The following is an 18,944-nucleotide window of genomic DNA, read 5'->3' as shown; positions in this document are numbered from 1 at the left end:
CTCTTCCCCCCCCCTCCAATCAATGTGTGCAGATACTACTGACTATTGTATGTTGGGTGTGTAGTAGACACTACTGACTATTGTATGTAGGGTGTGTAGTAGATACTACTGACTATTGTATGTAGGGTGTGTAGTAGACACTACTGACTATTGTACGTAGGGTGTGTAGTAGACACTACTGACTATTGTATGTAGTATGTGTAGTAGACACTACTGACTATTGTATGTAGGGTGTGTAGTAGATACTACTGACTATTGTATGTAGGGTGTGTAGTAGACACTACTGACTATTGTATGTAAGGTGTGTAGTAGATACTACTGACTATTGTATGTAGAGTGTGTAGTAGACACTACTGACTATTGTATGTAGGGTGTGTAGTAGGCACTACTGACTATTGTATGTAGGGTGTGTTGTAGACACTACTGACTCTATTGTATGTAGGGTGTGTAGTAGACACTACTGATTATTGTATGTAGGGTGTGTAGTAGACACGACTGACTATTGTATGTAGGGTGTGTAGTAGACACTACTGACTCTATTGTATGTAGGGTGTATAGTAAACACTACTGACTATTGTAAGTAGGGTGTGTAGTAGATACTACTGACTATTGTATGTAGGGTGTGTAGTAGACACTACTAACTATTGTATGTAGGGTGTGTAGTAGATACTACTGACTATTGTATGTATGGTGTGTAGTATACACTACTGACTATTGTATGTAGGGTGTGTAGTAGACACTACTGACTATTGTATGTAGGGTGTGTAGTATACACTACTGACTATTGTAAGTAGGGTGTGTAGTAGACACTACTTACTCTATTGTATGTAGGGTGTGTAGTAAACACTACTGACTATTGTATGTAGGGTGTGTAGTAGACACTACTTACTCTATTGTATGTAGGATGTGTAGTAGACACTACTGACTATTGTATGTAGGGTGTGTAGTAGACACTACTGACTATTGTAAGTAGGGTGTGTAGTAGACACTACTGACTATTGTATGTAGGGTTTGTAGAAGACACTACTGACTATTGTATGTACGGTGTGTAGTAGACACTACTGACTATTGTATGTAGGGTTTATAGTAGACACTACTGACTATTGTATGTAGGGTGTGTAGTAGACACTACTGACTCTATTGTATGTAGCGTGTGTAGTAGACACTACTGACTATTCTATGTAGGGTGTGTAGTAGGCACTACTGACTATTGTATGTAGGGTGTGTAGTAGACACTACTGACTATTCTATGTAGGGTGTGTAGTAGATACTACTGACTATTGTATGTAGGGTGTGTAGTAGACACTACTGACTATTCTATGTAGGGTGTGTAGTAGACACTACTGACTATTGTATGTAGGGTGTGTAGTAGGCACTACTGACTATTGTATGTAGGGTGTGTAGTAGATACTACTGACTATTGTATGTAGGGTGTGTAGTAGACACTACTGACTATTGTATGTAGCGTGTGTAGTAGACACTACTGACTATTGTATGTAGGGTGTGTAGTAGGCACTACTGAATATTGTATGTAGGGTGTGTAGTAGACACTACTGACTCTCTTGTATGTAGAGTGTGTAGTAGATACCACTGACTATTGTATGTAGGGTGTGTAGTAGATACTACTGACTCTCTTGTATGTAGAGTGTGTAGTAGACACTACTGACTATTGTATGTAGGGTGTGTAGTAGATACTACTTACTCTCTTGTATGTAGGGTGTGTAGTAGACACTACTGACTATTCTATGTAGGGTGTGTAGTAGGCACTACTGACTATTGTATGTAGGGTGTGTAGTAGACACTACTGACTATTGTATATAGGGTGTGTAGTAGGCACTACTGACTATTGTATGTAGGGTGTGTAGTAGATACTACTGCCTCTATTGTATTTATGGTGTGTAGTAGACACTACTGACTATTGTATGTAGGGTGTGTAGTAGATACTACTGACTCTATTGTATGTAGGGTGTGTAGTAGATACTACTGAATCTATTGTAAGTAGGGTGTGTAGTAAACACTACTGACTCTATTGTATGTAGGGTGTGTAGTAAACACTACTGGCTCTATTGTATGTAGGGTGTGTAGTAGACACTACTGACTATTGTATGTAGGGTGTGTAGTAGACACTACTGAATCTATTGTAAGTAGGGTGTGTAGTAGATACTACTGACTCTATTGTATGTAGGGTGTGTAGTAAACACTACTGACTCTATTGTATGTAGGGTGTGTAGTAAACACTACTGGCTCTATTGTATGTAGGGTGTGTAGTATACACTACTGACTATTGTAAGTAGGGTGTGAATTAGACACTACTGACTATTGTAAGTAGGGTGTGTAGTAGACACTACTTACTCTATTGTAAGTAGGGTGTGTAGTAGACACTACTGATTATTCTATGTAGGGTGTGTAGTAGACACTACTGACTATTGTAAGTAGGGTGTGAATTAGACACTACTTACTCTATTGTATGTAGGGTGTGTAGTAGACACTACTGACTATTGTTTGTAGTGTGTGTAGTAGATACTACTGACTATTGTATGTAGGGTGTGTAGTAGACACTACTGACTATTGTTTGTAGTGTGTGTAGTAGATACTACTGACTATTGTATGTAGGGTGTGTAGTAGATACTACTGACTATTGTATGTAGGATGTGTAGTAGATACTACTGACTATTGTATGTAGGGTGTGTTGTAGACACTACTGACTCTATTGTATGTAGGATGTGTAGTAGACACTACTGACTATTGTATGTAGGGTGTGTAGTAGACACTACTGAATCTATTGTAAGTAGGGTGTGTAGTAGATACTACTGACTCTATTGTATGTAGGGTGTGTAGTAAACACTACTGACTCTATTGTATGTAGGGTGTGTAGTAAACACTACTGGCTCTATTGTATGTAGGGTGTGTAGTATACACTACTGACTATTGTAAGTAGGGTGTGAATTAGACACTACTGACTATTGTAAGTAGGGTGTGTAGTAGACACTACTTACTCTATTGTAAGTAGGGTGTGTAGTAGACACTACTGATTATTCTATGTAGGGTGTGTAGTAGACACTACTGACTATTGTAAGTAGGGTGTGAATTAGACACTACTTACTCTATTGTATGTAGGGTGTGTAGTAGACACTACTGACTATTGTTTGTAGTGTGTGTAGTAGATACTACTGACTATTGTATGTAGGGTGTGTAGTAGACACTACTGACTATTGTTTGTAGTGTGTGTAGTAGATACTACTGACTATTGTATGTAGGGTGTGTAGTAGATACTACTGACTATTGTATGTAGGATGTGTAGTAGATACTACTGACTATTGTATGTAGGGTGTGTTGTAGACACTACTGACTCTATTGTATGTAGGATGTGTAGTAGACACTACTGACTATTGTAAGTAGGGTGTGTAGTAGACACTACTGACTCTATTGTGAGTAGGGTGTGTAGTAGGCACTTCTGACTCTATTGTATGTAGGGTGTGTAGTAGACACTACTGCCTCTATTGTATGTAGGGTGTGTAGGCATATATACCTGCAAAAATACATATTTTTTTGCGGGGGGGTCAAAATTTTTTGTAAACCTGTTTGATCAACATTTCTATCGCCACATCTGGGGGCGGGGGGGGGGGAGTGGTCCACTATGTCTAACGTTTTGATTCAAGCTTTCTCAAAGCCTCTTATAAATAGTTGACGGACAAACGGAACGCCGGCCTTTCATAATAGAAATGCTGAATGAATGGAAAATTACGTTTTTTTCTGGATAATGGATGAAACGGCAATTGATGAAGCAATAATTAGATTGATTACACTGATCCAGAAGGCTGTCATAATTTAGTTTACTGACAAACGGAATGCCGGGCTTTTATCATACAACGAGAACAGAATGCACAAGAAATAATGTATCTTTAACAGCACAAACGAGTCACATTTAACAATTGGGTCCGTATGGTTTGGTTCATAGTCATAGCTGCAGCATCATCACCAAGACTGCTGCAGCAGAATCATCAGGTCAGTCGCCAGAATTGCGAAAACGTCCTCCAGTCTTGGGCCTTAAATAGGCACTGGTGTGTGACGTCATCAACGCACATCCACATGAGAACATGACGTGATCAATAAAATTGCATACATTTGAATAGATCATGCTACGTAAGAATGAAATACGGTGTTATATGTTAATATAAAGATATATATATACATAGGTTTTACCCTTTCTGGCAATCAAACTGTTGTGTTAAGATGTTGAAACACCAAATAGATACTTTTGCAAAGAGTCAAGTTACTGAATTAACCACACACAGTACTTGCAGTGAACATGCAAACAAACATGCTATGACGATAGAAGGCATTGTGTTTGAAACTGATTGGCTTACACCAGAGACAGCTTTTTTGCTTCATGGCCTAGTCTGTTTTAACACCTGTTTTATTGGCAGACACGATTAAACCTATTATTTGTCATACTTTGAAACGGCCCCATGATATCTATATACGTGGTGATATACGTTGTTCGTAGTTAATAAGTTATGCTAAATGGTTAATAAGGTTACGTTATCATCATTAGACCTCCTTTGCCAGTGCCAAAATGTAATAATAGGTTTTTTCCCCCTTTTTATGGCAACAAAACTGAAACCTTTTTACAAGGATTCATGTCTGCATTAACCACAATACCTGCAGTCAAAATGCAAACAAATAAAACACACTATGATAATATTTGCATTGTCCTTGAAGTCAGGGGCACGTGGGGTAAGAAGGTTAAAACAACATAGAGGTACAAACGCTTTGGTTATTTCGGTAAAGTCACGTAGGTAAAAAATAAAATAAATGATAACAACTAAATTTAGTTGTTCGTAAAATAAATGAAAACAACAAAATTTAGTTGTTCCCATTTACTTATTTATTTTCCTACGTGACTTTACTGGAAAAAAAACAAAGAGTATGAATCCTTGCAGTTACGAAAGCAACAAATCTAGAAAACAGGTAGCAAAACAACGATAGGAGTGCAAAGTACAAGAAGGCTATAGTCTTGGTTCTTTCGGTAAAGTAACGTAAGAAGGGAAAAAATAAAATAACAAATATACGTATGTATATAATGCAGCATTATAGTGTAAAGGTAATAATGGGCCACTTTGTTGAGCTATCAATTTGTGGTAGCCGGGGTTGCTTCTGAAAAATAAGTTAATACAGCAGTGGGGTTTTGCCAGGTAGAATCGGGGGATAGTTTAGTGTTGTATTTGTATGCCTTTGGGTGATTGTGTTGAATTTTCTTGTATTTCGATTTAAAGCTTTCTTGACTGCAGGGATTTATATTCTTGGTTCTATCGGTAATAATAAAATAATAAAAATAAAGCATACGTATATTTATCATTGTATTATTTCCCTTCTACGTGGTGACTTTACCGATAGAACCAAGAAGATTAACCGCAGTCTGATTTTTGTGCCTCGGGGAGGTCTCGGGGCGGCTGTGAAGGCGTCCGGGTGAGAGATTTCCCTTCATTCGTACGCGATTAGCTTCTAGCATTTTAGCCACGCTGTTTGAGACCCGTTTAGGACGGTGAAAAGGGCGCCCATGGCTGTAATAACGATGTCACAATGCGAGGTTGCACTGTGCAAATATAGGTCACGGCCTACACGCTTCTAGGCTTTTAGCGGTGTCAAAGGGGTTGTGTGGTATGGACTTGACGGTCATGGGGACAGCATTTTAGTGCTTTGCTGTTTTGTTTGCCGTATTGTTCATAAATGCCCACCGTTGGTAGATAAGACAGTTCATATCACTTTCACGGGAAGGCCAATGACACGACGAGGTTTTTCTAAATTTAGAACACTGCCTTTTCAGAGGTCACTCGCAACAGCCCCACACCTCGTGGAAACGTCACGAGCCGCCGCTGGATTGGAGGAATATGGTTTGAACGAGATCGATCGGAAAAACAGAGAGAAGATCCGTCAGAGGCGAAGGACGGGGATCGGCTAAAGGGAAAACAAAACAAGGAGAAGAAGTGTTGATTTAAAGCTTTCGTGACTGCGGGGATTCATATTCTTGGTTCTATCGGTAATAATAAAAGAATAAAAATACAACATACGTAGATTTATTATTTCATTTTTTTCCCTTCTACGTGGTGACTTTACCGATAGAACCAAGAATATGAATCCCTGCAGTCACGAAAGCTTTAAATCGAAATACTAGAAAGTTAAACACAATCACCCAAAGCCATACAAATACAACACTAAACCATTTAACCGCCTCTACCTGGCAAAACACCACTGATGTATTAACCTATTTTTCAGAAGCGACCCCGGCTACCACAAATTGATAACTCAACAAAGTGGCCCATTATTACCTTTACACTATAATGCCGCATTAACACTACTTCGGCTACCTTTGGTCTCAAAAAACGTATATAAACTCTTGCTGGTAACAGCTTCTCTTCACAAGGCAGCAGACATCGCGGATATCGCGATTTTCACCTGAAGACGATGGCTTGTGTTGCTATCGAAACGTCGTGATTCATTTTGTTCTATTTCTACCTTCGTGACATTACCGTAAGAACCAAGGAGTGTGGATTCCTGCAGTCACGAAAGCTTCAAATCAAGATTGGCCCCTTATCATTTGGACCATTTATAGCGGCAAAATTATCGAAATAATCTCAATGCCTCGCAGAGCGTCCGTTGACTTTTTTTTAATTTTTCTTGTTAGTTATGCTTGGCTAGTTATGATAACCTCACAGAATGGACAATTGGTAAAAAAAAATATTTTATTTTGATGTTCATTAATTTCAAACTTTTATGTCTCGGAACTATGATTAACTTTGTTGAGGCAATATTTAACGGGGGGGTAACACAGCATTGATATACAGTGCTTTTTCTGGAAGACTTTGATGTTTTTTCCCGGATTTTTCTGTTGCGCGTTTCAGTTTTTCAGTTTCAGTTGATTTATTTTGATATAGCCCTGTGACCCATTCGGCTCTTGAATCGGGTGCAACCACAACAAACAAAAAAACAAAAAAACACGAACAAGAAAATACCTTAAAGTGACTTTGTGTGACTGTGCAAACAGAAAATCCATTAGAAAAAAAACATCAAAATATTCCTGAAAAAAGCACCGTACACCAACGCTATGTGCAAAAAATCCCAGTGGGATGCAAGTCAAACAACAACAACAACCACAAGAAAACTTCGATTAAGGCCATCAGTTTAACTCCGTACTACAAAAAACCAAACATGTCCAAACCAAAAAACATTTTCGAAATCACCAAAAAAATAAAGCCATAATTGCAACGTAACAGTGATCATAGGGACTGTAACCGGATTTTTACAATAAACTACATACAGTGAAGGAAAAAAGTATTTGATCTCCTGCTGATTTTGTACGTTTGCCCACTGAAATAAATGATCGGTCTATAATTTTAATGGTAGGTTTATTTGAACAGTGAGAGACAGAATAACAACAAAAATCCAGAAAAACGCATGTCAAAAATGTTAGAAATTTATTTGCATTTTAATGAGGGAAATAAGTATTTGACCCCCTCTCAATCAAAAAGATTTCTGGCTCCCAGGTGTCTTTTATACAGGTAACGAGCTGATATTAGGAGCACACTCTTAAAGGGAGTGCTCCTAATCTCAGCTTGTTACCTGTATAAAAGACACCTGTCTACAGAAGCAATCAATCAATCAGATTCTAAACTCTCCACCATGGCCAAGACCAAAGAGCTCTCCAAGGATGTCAGGGACAAGATTGTAAACCTACACAAGGCTGTAATGGGCTACAAGACCATTGCCAAGCAGTTTGGTGAGAAGGTGACAACAGTTGGTACGATTATTCGCAAATGGAAGAAACACAAAAGAACTGTCAATCTCCCTCGGCCTGAGCTCCATGCAAGATCTCACCTCATGGAGTTGCAATAATCATGAGTATGGTGAGGAATCAGCCCAGAACTACACGGGAAGATCTTGTCAATGATCTCAAGGCAGCTGGGACCATAGTCACCAAGAAAACAATTGGTAACACACTATGCCGTGAAGGACTGAAATCCTGCAGCGTTCGCAAGGTCCCCATGCTCAAGAAAGCACATATACATGCCCGTCTGAAGTTTGCCAATGACCATCTGAATGATTCAGAGGACAACTGGGTGAAAGTGTTGTGGTCAGATGATACCAAAATGGAGTTCTTTGGCATCAACTCAACTCGCCTTGTTTGGAGGAGGAGGAATGCTGCCTATGACAATAAGAACACCATCTCCACCGTCAAACGTGGAGGTGGAAACATTATGCTTTGGGGGTGTTTTTCTGCTAAAGGGACAGGACAACTTCACCGCATCAAAGGGACGATGGACGGGGCCATGTACCGTCAAATCTTGGGTGAGAACCTCCTTCCCTCAGCCAGGGCATTGAAAATGGGTCGTGGATGGGTATTCCAGCATGACAATGACCCAAAACACACAGCCAAGGCAACCAAGGAGTGGCTCAAGAAGAAGCACATTAAGGTCCTGGAGTGGCCTAGCCAGTCTCCAGACCTTAATCCCATAGAAACTCTGTGGAGGGAGCTGAAGGTTCGAGTTGCCAAGCGTCAGCCTCGAAACCTTAATGACTTCGAGAAGATCTGCAAAGAGGAGTGGGACAAAATCCCTCCTGAGATGTGTGCAAATCTGGTGGCCAACTACAAGAAACGTCTGACCTCTGTAATTGCCAACAAAGGTTTTGCCACCAAGTACTAAGTCATATTTTGCAGAGGGGTCAAATACGTATTTCCCTAATTAAAATGCAAATAAATTTATAACATTTTGACATGCGTTTTTCTAGATTTTGTTGTTGTTATTCTGTCTCTCACTGTTCAAATAAACCTACCATTAAAATTATAGACTGATCATTTCTTTGTCAGTGGGTAAACGTACAAAATCAGCAGGGGATCAAATACTTTTTTTCCCTCACTGTAAATAACATGTAACACCAAAATCATAGAGACATAGCTGGCTGCATGAGTTACGTAGTCACTTTAAGATGTTTCTTTGTTCATATCTTTGTTCGTTGCGTTTGCACCCGATTCAAGAGCCAAATGGCTCACAGGGCTTTACCTAATACATGAAAATGAACTGAACAAGTAGCCGAACAAGGGTTTGAGAACCCACTGCGTTCCGTTCGTTACAAGGGCACGAGAACAACGTTACATCCACTTGGAATGCACTGGCAGCCTGTGTCTAAGTCAAACGTTACCTTTGTGATCGTGTAACTTAAGGTCTTCTTTTTTTAATATATATCATAATAACAGCTTTGAGAAAACTCCCCAACGCAACTTTGCGTCCGGAGTGCCTCTGTCTCCCCTTTGCGCTCCGTCTCGCGTTGTATTCCTCCGTACGTTGCGTCTCGTTTGCACTGCTCCTATCGCATGCAAATATCTGCGTCGATTGTACCCCCCTTCCTTGTATTGCAGGTTTCCCGTCTCGTTTGCTCTTCACCCGTTTGGATTGCGTGGACTCGATTGCACCCAGACTTGATTTTGAGTTTCATACTTTACCTGCAATTTAGCAATCTCTTGAAATAGCGTGATCAACCGGACTATGCGTTAATTATGTTTTGACAGACCGTCTGTGTTGCTTTACATGGTTTCCAAAAATTTAGCAAAACTCTGTTTGTCTGGTATGCTTCTCTCTCTGTGTCCCCTGTTGTATCTGTGTTAGTTCCCCCCTACTTGGGTGTCTGTATATACATCTGAGGTTATGTGTCTCCCCTCTCTCGTACATTTAGCTCTTCTGTACCTGACGATGGCTGCTTGTGCTGCAACCGAAACGTCGTACGCTATTATGTTATTTTATCACTTCTTATTTATACGTGACTTTACCGGAAAAAAAACCCAAAGAGTAATCGGATTCATCTTCTTTGGTTCTTTCGGTAAAGTCACGTAGAATGAGAATAAAATAATAAATTGATAAAATAAAATAACACAATAATATTCTCACGACGTTTCGGCCACAACACAAGCGGCCTTCATCAGGTGAAAGGACGAGACTGTCTGGTAGGACAGCGCTGGAGTGAAAGAGCCACGTTCAGATCACGGCCTTTTAAGCTGTGTGAGAGGAACAAAGCGCCTTGACAAAGGAATTAGCATATAATTTAACATTGAAATGGCTGAATGATTAGATTGTGACTGGTCACAGAAATAGTTATGTTAAAAGTTAAAGCATACACATCCGCAGAGGCACCCCTTGACAATGGAATTAGCATAGAATTTAGCATTGAAATAGCTAAGTTGGTAACGTAAACAGAACTTGCCAATTCGTCACTAGTTCAGCATCGGTGTACAGTAGTGCAGTGTATAGTGTAGTGTATAGTAGTGTAGTGTATAGTGTAGTCTATGCTAGTGTAGAGTATAGTAGTCTGGCGTAGAGTGTAGTGTATAGTGTAGTGTATAGTAGTGTATTATACTAGTACAGCATACCAGCGTGTTGGAGAACCAAGCCACGACATTTACGATCTGAGTACGACGTTTCGCCAGTAATTACAACCAGCTTCATCAGGCAACAGCCAGATTTGTTGTGGCTTGGCCCTCCAACACACCGGTGTGCTGTACTAGTATACTAAACTATACACTACACTTTACACTACACGACTATACACTACGCTATACACTACACTACTACACTATACACTACACTATACACTACACTTCTGCACACTACACTACTATACAAAACACTACGTACTACACTACTAGACACTGCTCTACTATACACTCGTGCTGTACTCGTAACGAAATGGCGTGTTCTGTATACGTGACAAACCTTACGAATTGGCTGTGTTGGGTGATGGTGGGTTTAACGACCCCCCAAAAAAACCTGCATTATTGTTGTTGTTGTTGTTCATCTGCCTCGGCAATGCTGATCAGGTCCTCTCTATTTTCTTTTCCACCACCTGTACCCGCACCACCTAACACCCCGAATCCCTTCCCAGCCCCAGCCTACCCCTCGCCCTCTCCACCCCTAGCCACTACACCATCGCCCGTGTTCGCTGAGCCCCCATGCTCCCTCACCTCTTGCCACTGCCCATGCCCCATCCTTCCCTTCCGGGCAGCCCAACTGCTCAGCCACCATGCCACTGTCCCTGCGACCTCAATCATCGCTCGTCTACGCCAAGCCTAGCAACCCACTGACCCCATCATTCGGCGCACTCACCTCGTACCATGCCATCCACGGTCACGCTAACCTCTGCTCTCACCCTCATCCGCTATCACGCTCCACGCATTCCTCTCTTCACCCCCATTGTACCGTCGCCGCGTTCCCCTGCCGCTACGTCTCATTCCATCTCCACACACGATTGTTAACGGCCGCATTACCCCGATACACCCGTCCCTCATTTGTGCCGTTTTGTACCGTAGTTGGCAAGCATCGTCAAAGCGCGTCGGCGAAAGGAGCTTTGAACGAATGAAACGCGGTTGTCAGGCAGACTGTCGATGGGACAGATTGGCAGGAGACAGATTGACGAGGAGACAGATGGACAGGGAGACAGATTGACGGGACACAGATTGACAGGCGACGCGTGGTCTCCTTCACAGCGGTAGACAAAGTCGATGCTTCACCTGCAGCCGGGCGACACAAGAACGATTCCTTGTCCCCACGATGCACCGAGCGGCACCACCGGTAGCAGCAGAAGCAGCAACGCGGAACGCTCAACCCGACAACGCCGCTGGCTACCGGGCCACCCAACACACCCACCTGTCAACCCGGGCCCCCTTTTATATCCTTGATTCGCCTCCAAAATAAACACCGCGCAAAACTCACGGTGCTGGGGGACCAGCCCCCCCCCACCCACCCCCCCCGGCTCCCCCTGGTCCGTCCCTCCTCCTGACCACCCACCCCTACCCCACCCTCCCCATCGACCCTATGCCACCCACATCACACCACCCGACCCACCACACCCACCCCAGGGGAGGGAAAAGAAGGGATTTTGGGGGGGGGGGGGTGGTGATGCGGGTAGCGGTGGCTAATTGGCGGCTGGGTGGCGACGCGACCACGCGTCCCCGTTGGGTAATGGAAGTGATGCGGCTGTTGTAGGAGAGGGAATTTATAGTTGGGGGGAGAGGACAGGAGGTGGGGGTGGGGGAATGGGGGGTGCCGGCGGGCGGGGGTGGGGGGGGGGGCTGTGTTTGCGTCAAGCGTTGGAACGCGTGGGAACCTGCGCCCCGGGTAAGAGAGACAAAGACAAAGATATCCCGTGTGGCCTTACACTATTGGGGGCAGGTGCTTTTCACGAGCAGCGCCTATCAAGGTTGGCACGGCGCACGAGGGGGCCGCTGGCCTGCACCTCGCCTGTCCGCGCTTGCTGGGTCATTTAGCCCGCATGCCGAGCCACCGCATGCCGCCCAAGCAGCTAATTCTCGGCCAGATCGAGGGGTCTCACGGACGCTGCATGGGCTAGAGAAGCTATGGACTGATGCGTTGCAGGAGAACGCGGAGGTCAGTGGACTTGCCGATGACTGGTACCAGCGCGGTGTCAAGATCGGCCTCTGTGGAGGAGGCTCGTGAAGGACGCCGCGCTACTGGGCAGTCGAAAGCAGTTGCCCTCATGCAACAGCGGAGGAGAGAGAAGCGACGCTCACAACAACGAGCGGAGCGCCGGGCAGATAAAACGCAGAGGGTTGGCATTGTAGGGAGCGCAGTTGACGCATCTGCCGGTCATCTCAGTCAATTGACCAATAAGCACCTGAGTCTGTTCCGTGACCCCTTGCGAGCGGGCCTTCGACACTTCACGTGGCCTGGAAATGCATAAGCGCCATTGTGACGTCACAGACACCTCGTGGTCAATGCCACTTTCCATTCGCGAGTTCGACCCCCGATGAAGCTAGGAGCGCTGAATGCAGTTCAAAGGACCTCGCAACCAAACACCACCTTGGGCGAGAGACTCAATGAAGAATATACATTGGGTTTGATCTTCCGAAAAACCGTGGCAGAATAATAATCTCAACATTCTCAACGCATGCAAAGGGTCAGATTACATTTTTTTTCATTCGCTTGTCAGTAACTTAGCTACTTGGGGAAATCCTCACACGACGGGCAATTTGCTACAAATGTTTACGTTCATTTTTCGATTTAAAGCTTTCGTGACTGCAATGATTCATCTTCTTTGGTTCTTTCGGTAAAGTCACATTTATTTCTCAGACCTAAGTAGCTACAATCTCGTCTGCCCCCCCCCTCCTCCTCCAGACTTCGTCTGATAGATACATACCTTGCACTCCACGGGCTAGGCTCTGCTAGCTCAACCGAGAGTTTGTCATTCTACGCTGGGATGGCAGTAGTAGGGGGCCTTCTCGAGTGCGGGCACCTAACAGTTCAGGAAACTCCGCAAGACCTCATTCCCCACCCCCCCCCCCCATTAGCTTTTCCTTGAGTATGCCCCCTCATTGCCTTCGTTCCATCGATCTTCGTTCAATCGATCTTCGTTTAATCGACGTTGCAAAGGATCGCGATGGACCTCTTTAGTAGGGGTGCGAGTGTGTTTTGTTCTGTTGCTCCAAAAATTACATTGAATGGAATGGACCGTTGGCATTGAAATTCGACAAAGGTAGCCAAAATAAGGGGTTGAGAAACCGCTGCGTGTACAAAGGTGCTACAGCAAAGTTAGTCCATCCGTAAGAGCTTTTTTTTAGGTTAGATCGTGTAAATATATAAATGTGTGTCATTAAACCCGCTGCCACCCGACACAGCCAATTAGTAATGGGTTTGTCACGTAGACAGAACATGCCAATACGTTCCTAGTACAACACTAACCAGTTGTTGTGTGTTGGAAAGTTAAATCCACGACAACATTTACAATTCGTTACTAGTACAGCACTAACCGGTTGCTGTGTGTTGGAGAGTTAAACCCTCTACGAGATTCACAATTCGTTACTAGTACAGCACTAACTGGTTGCTGTGTGTTGGAGAGTTAACCCCACTACAACATTTACAATTCGTTACTAGTACATCACTAACCGGTTGCTGTGTGTTGGAGAGTTAAACCCACCACAACATTTACAATTCGTTACTAGTACAGCACTAACCGGATGCTGTGTGTTGGAGAGTTAAACCCACTACTACATTTACAATTCGTTACTAGTACAGCACTAACCGGTTGCTGTGTGTTGGAGAGTTAAACCCACTACTACATTTACAATTCGTTACTAGTACAGCACTAACCGGTTGCTGTGTGTTGGAGAGTTAAACCCACTACAACATTTACAATTCGTTACTAGTACAGCACTAACCGGTTGCTGTGTGTTGGAGAGTTAAACCCACTACAACATTTACAATTCGTTACTAGTACAGCACTAACCGGTTGCTGTGTGTTAGAAAGTTAAACCCACTACAACATTTACAATTCGTTACTAGTACAGCACTAACCGGTTGCTGTGTGTTGGAGAGTTAAACCCACGACAACATTAACAATTCGTTACTAGTACAGCACTAACCGGTTGCTGTGTGTTGGAGAGTTAAACCCACTACTACATTTACAATTCGTTACTAGTACAACGCACCGGTGTGTTGGGAACGGAAATCCACAGCATTTACAAACTGAGCCCTCTCCAAATTTGTTCTGTCCAAATTTATTGACGCCACACGTGAAAAGGAAGAAGACAAATAGATGTTTACAATTATGAGAATCAAAAACAACGCATTAAATACATAAGCACCTAATCTGGCTGTGTGTGTGTGTTATATGTGATCATATATTTACAGGCGACAGCCATAATTGTGGGGAAATCCTCCTAGATTTGAAGCTTTTGTGACTGCAGGGATTTCATACTCTTTGGTTCTATTCGGTAAAGTCACGTAGGTAAAAAATGAAACAACAAAAAATAAAAATAAAAAAGTGGCCTTCACCTGATGAAGGCCACTTGTGCTGTGGCCGAAACGTCGTGATTATTTATTTATTCATTTCATTTTTTGTTGTTTTATTTTTTACCTACGAGACTTTACCGAATAGAACCAAAAGGGTATGAAATCCTCCTGTTTCGTTCCTTAAATAGAGGGGTAGATGTGATGACGTCACTTGTGAGCCCTTCACCTGTAAAAGGAGGGGTGGGGGGGATTAACGAACGCGTATAAATAACGAGGGGGATCCATTGCCGCTTAGATGCGGAGAGCTGAAACAAAACGACAAAAAACTCTCCAGTAGTGCGCGACTGTGGCCACCCAGAACAAACTGTCGTGCAACGCGTTGTGGTGCAATGCCCAAGATCCACAAAACAATTGACGCGTTGGCGGTACCGTACCTGTGCGTAGGTATGGCAACAAACACCTGGAGGTCCTCATGAGATGGTCTCATGGTGTCTCGCCTTTGACCCCTTTGAGCGGAGCTGCCGATCTCTCCGTCGGATGTTGCCACTTTGATTCAGCGGCCGCTTTCCCCCATTTCCGAACGTGTTGGCGGTGACACCCCCACCGCTGCCGCTGCCACCACTGCCACCACCACCACCACTACCACGACCTCCACCACTACCACCGCCTCTACCACCACCACCTCCACCAACATCTCTTCAAACACCTCCGCCAACACCTCCACCACCACCTCCTCCACCACCACCACCACCTCCACCACCACCACCTCCACCACCACCACCAACACCACCACCGCCACCACCTCCACCACCACCAACATCTCTTCCAACACCTCCGCCAACACCTCCACTACCACCACAACCACCACCATCTCCACCACCTTCACCACCTACACCACCACCCCCACAACCTCCACAACAACCCCCACCGACGCCACCGCCACCACCACCACCGCCACCGCCACCTCCACAACCACCACCAGATACAAAGATACCCCAATGTAGCCTTAACAGACTGTAGGTGCAAGTTCTGTTATCGAACACCTCTGAAGGCCAGCACGGCACATGATGAGATGGATGGTCTGCACCACGCCTGGCTTTGTCTCCCGAGTGGCGATGCTTACATACTGCACCAGGTACTCATTTGTGGCTGAGTCGACCTAGGGGAGGCCTATGACGGGTTCAGAAAATAGCCAATGGTGTTGGCCGTGAGAGGGAATCGAACTCGGGTCGGCAGGTGCATGCAGAAGTGTGCTAACCGCTTCGCTACCACTCCTCACAACACCACGGCATTCCGTCTTTCCACGTTGTACCCATTTACGCATCCGCCATGCAGAACCAAGTTTACTCGTTCCATGCGACACGCACCCGATGATAGGTGAACGCGTCCCACGTGATGCGATGAGCAATTAACGCTGAATGCGTACACACACACGAGGAACACGTGTACATACACACACACACGTGGAACACGTATACACACGCACAAACGCCGATATCTCAATCTTAACTTTAATCGGTTCAATTGACGCTGGCGGTGTTAATTGTTTAGCGCATCACGTGGCAGGGGAGGGAAGGAATTTGGCGACGGAGAAGAGCAGGTGAGGTTATAAGAGAGAGAAACGAAAAAAAGATTAAGGAGAGGGGGGACTGCCTTCATGTACAGAAGCGGCACTGAGTCTCTGCACAGTGTTGAGTCTATGGTGCAGTGTTGAGTCTATGGTGCAGTGTTGAGTCTATGGTGCAGTGCTGAGTCTATGGTGCAATGCTGAGTCTATGGTGCAGTGTTGAGTCTATGGTGCAGTGTTGAGTCTATGGGCAGTGTTGAGTCTATGGTGCAGTGTTGAGTCTATGGACAGTGTTGAGTCTATGGTGCAGTGTTGAGTCTATGGTGCAGTGTTGAGTCTATGGGCAGTGTTGAGTCTGTGGTGCAGTGTTGAGTCTATGGTGCAGTGTTGAGTCTATGGTGCAGTGTTGAGTCTATGGACAGTGTTGAGTCTATGGTGCAGTGTTGAGTCTATGGTGCAGTGTTGAGTCTATGGTGCAGTGTTGAGTCTATGGACAGTGTTGAGTCTATGGGCAGTGTTGAGTCTATGGGCAGTGTTGAATCTATGGGCAGTGTTAGTCTATGGTGCAGTGTTGAGTCTATGGTGCAGTATTGAGTCTATGGGCAGTGTTGAGTCTATGGTGCAGTATTGAGTCGATGGTGCAGTGTTGAGTCTATGGTGCGGTGTAGAGTCTATGGTGCAGTGTTGAGTCTATGGTGCAGTGTTGAGTCTATGTTGCATTGTTGAGTCTATGGGCAGTGTTGAGTCTATGGTGCAGTGTTGAGACTATGGTGCAGTGTTGAGTCTATGGTGCAGTGTTGAGTCTATTGTGCAGTGTTGAGTCTATGGGCAGTGTTGAGTCTATGGTGCAGTGTTGAGTCTATGGTGCAGTGTTGAGTCTATGGTGCAGTGTTGAGTCTATGGTGCAGTGTTGAGTCTATGGTGCAGTGTTGAGTCTATGGGCAGTGCTGAGTCTATGGTGCCGTGCTGAGTCTATGGTGCAGTGTTGAGTCTATGGTGCAGTGTTGAGTCTATGGACAGTGTTGAGTCTATGGTGCAGTGTTGAGTCTATGGGCAGTGTTGAGTCTATGGGCAGTGTTAGTCTATGGTGCAGTGTTGAGTCTATGGTGCAGTATTGAGTCTATGGGCAGTGTTGAGTCTATGGTGCAGTGTTGAGTCTATGGTGCAGTATTGAGTCTATGGTGCAGTGTTGAGTCTATGGTGCAGTGTTGAGTCTATGGTACAGTGCTGAGTCTATGGTGCAGTGTTGAGTCTATGGGCAGTGTTGAGTCTATGGTACAGTGTTGAGTCTATGGTGCAGTGTTGAGTCTATGGGCAGTGTTGAGTCTATGGTGCAGTGTTGAGTCTATGGTGCAGTGTTGAGTCTATAGTGCAGTGTTGAGTCTATGGTGCAGTGTTGAGTCTATGGTGCAGTGTTGAGTCTATGGTGCAGTGTTGAGTCTATGGTGCAGTGTTGAGTCTATGGTGCAGTGTTGAGTCTATGGTGCAGTGTTGAGTCTATGGGCAGTGCTGAGTCTATGGTGCCGTGCTGAGTCTATGGTGCAGTGTTGAGTCTATGGTGCAGTGTTGAGTCTATGGACAGTGTTGAGTCTATGGTGCAGTGTTGAGTCTATTGTGCAGTGTTGAGTCTATGGGCAGTGCTGAGTCTATGGTGCCGTGCTGAGTCTATGGTGCAGTGTTGAGTCTATGGTGCAGTGTTGAGTCTATGGACAGTGTTGAGTCTATGGTGCAGTGTTGAGTCTTTGGGCAGTGTTGAGTCTATGGGCAGTGTTAGTCTATGGTGCAGTGTTGAGTCTATGGTGCAGTATTGAGTCTATGGGCAGTGTTGAGTCTATGGTGCAGTATTGAGTCTATGGTGCAGTGTTGAGTCTATGGTGCAGTGTTGAGTCTATGGTACAGTGCTGAGTCTATGGTGCAGTGTTGAGTCTATGGGCAGTGTTGAGTATATGGGCAGTGTTGAGTCTATGGTACAGTGTTGAGTCTATGGTGCAGTGTTGAGTCTATGGGCAGTGTTGAGTCTATGGTGCAGTGTTGAGTCTATGGTGCAATGTTGAGTCTATGGTGCAGTGTTGAGTCTATGGTGCAGTGTTGAGTCTATGGTGCAGTGTTGAGTCTATGGGCAGTGTTGAGTCTATGGTGCAGTGTTGAGTCTATGGTGCAGTGTTGACTCAATGGTGCAGTGTTGAGTCTATGGTGCAGTGTTGAGTCTATGGTACAATGTCGAGTCTATGGTGCAGTGTTGAGTCTCTGGTGCAGTGTTGAGTCTATGGTGCAGTGTTGAGTCTATGGGCAGTCTTGAGTCTATGGTGCAGTGTTGAGTCTATGGTGCAGTGTTGAGTCAATGGTGCAGTGTTGAGTCTATGGTGCAGTGTTGAGTCTATGGTGCAGTGTTGAGTCTATGGGCAGTGTTGAGTCTATGGTGCAGTGTTGAGTCTATGGTGCAGTGTTGAGTCAATGGTGCAGTGTTGAGTCTATGGTGCAGTGTTGAGTCTATGGTGCAGCGTTGAGTCTATGGTGCAGTGTTAATTCAGATGTCGAAGCACGGTGTGTGGCCCCCCAAAAGCTCGGGGCCCGGGTCGACC

This window comes from Petromyzon marinus, chromosome 70 (assembly GCF_048934315.1).
Source record: "Petromyzon marinus isolate PM22_M1 ecotype Great Lakes invasive population chromosome 70, UKy_Petmar_22M1.pri1.0, whole genome shotgun sequence".
Lineage (NCBI taxonomy): Eukaryota > Metazoa > Chordata > Hyperoartia > Petromyzontiformes > Petromyzontidae > Petromyzon > Petromyzon marinus.
Note: the sequence above shows the minus strand (reverse complement) of the source record.